Raw genomic sequence first — 1,061 nt, forward strand, 5'->3', positions numbered from 1 at the left:
GAATCGTGTTGTTTAATTTCCATGTGTTTGTGTTTCTTACAATTTTTTTCTTGTAATTGTTATCTAGCCTCACAGCATTGCAGTCAGAGAAGTTGCTTGACACGATTTCAGTTTTCTTAAATTTACTGAAGTTTGATTTGTGACTCAAGATGTAGTCTATCCTGGAGAATGTTCCAAGTGCACTTGAGAAGAAAGTGTGTTCTGCATTTGGATGGAATGTCCTGAAGATATCAATGTGATCCATCTCATCTAATGTATCATTTCAGACTTGTGTTTCCTTATTAATTTTGTTTTGATCATCTGTCCATTGATGTGAGTGGGGTGTTAAAGTCTTCTACTATTGTGTTACTGTCAGTTTCTTTTATGTCTGTTAGTGTTTCTCTTATGTATTGAGGTGCTCCTATGTTGGGTGCATAGATATTTACAATTGTTATATCTTCCTCTTGGAGTCATCCCTTGATCATTATGTAGTGTCCTTCCTTATCTCTTGTAATAGTCTTTATTTTAAGGTCTATTTTGTCTGATATGAGGATTGCTTCCCATTTGCATGAAATATATTTTTCCATCCTCTCATTTTCAGTCTATATTTGTCTTGAGGTCTGAAGTGGGTATCTTGTAGACAACATATATATGGGTCTTGTTTTTGTACCCATTCAGACAGTCTGTGTCCTTTGGTAGGAGCATTTAATCCACTTACACTTAGAGTAATTATTGATATATATGTTCCTATTGCCATTTTCTTAATTGTTTGGGGTTGATTTTGTACATCTTTTTTCTTCTCTTGTATTTCTTGACTATATTAGTCCCTTTAACATTTGTTGTAGAGCTGGTTTGGTTGTACTATATTCTCTTAACTTTTGCTTGTCTGAAAGGCTTTTTATTTCTCCATCAATTTTGAATGAGTTCCTTACCAGGTACAGTAATCTTGGGTGTAGATTGTTCCCTCTCAGTACTTTAAATATATCCTGCCATTTCTTTCTGGCCTGCAGAGTTTCTGCTGAAAGATCAGGTGTTAAGTGTATGGGGTTTCCCTTGTATGTTACTTGTTGCCTCTCCTTTGC

Source organism: Capra hircus, assembly GCF_001704415.2.
Source record: "Capra hircus breed San Clemente chromosome X unlocalized genomic scaffold, ASM170441v1, whole genome shotgun sequence".
NCBI lineage: Eukaryota > Metazoa > Chordata > Mammalia > Artiodactyla > Bovidae > Capra > Capra hircus.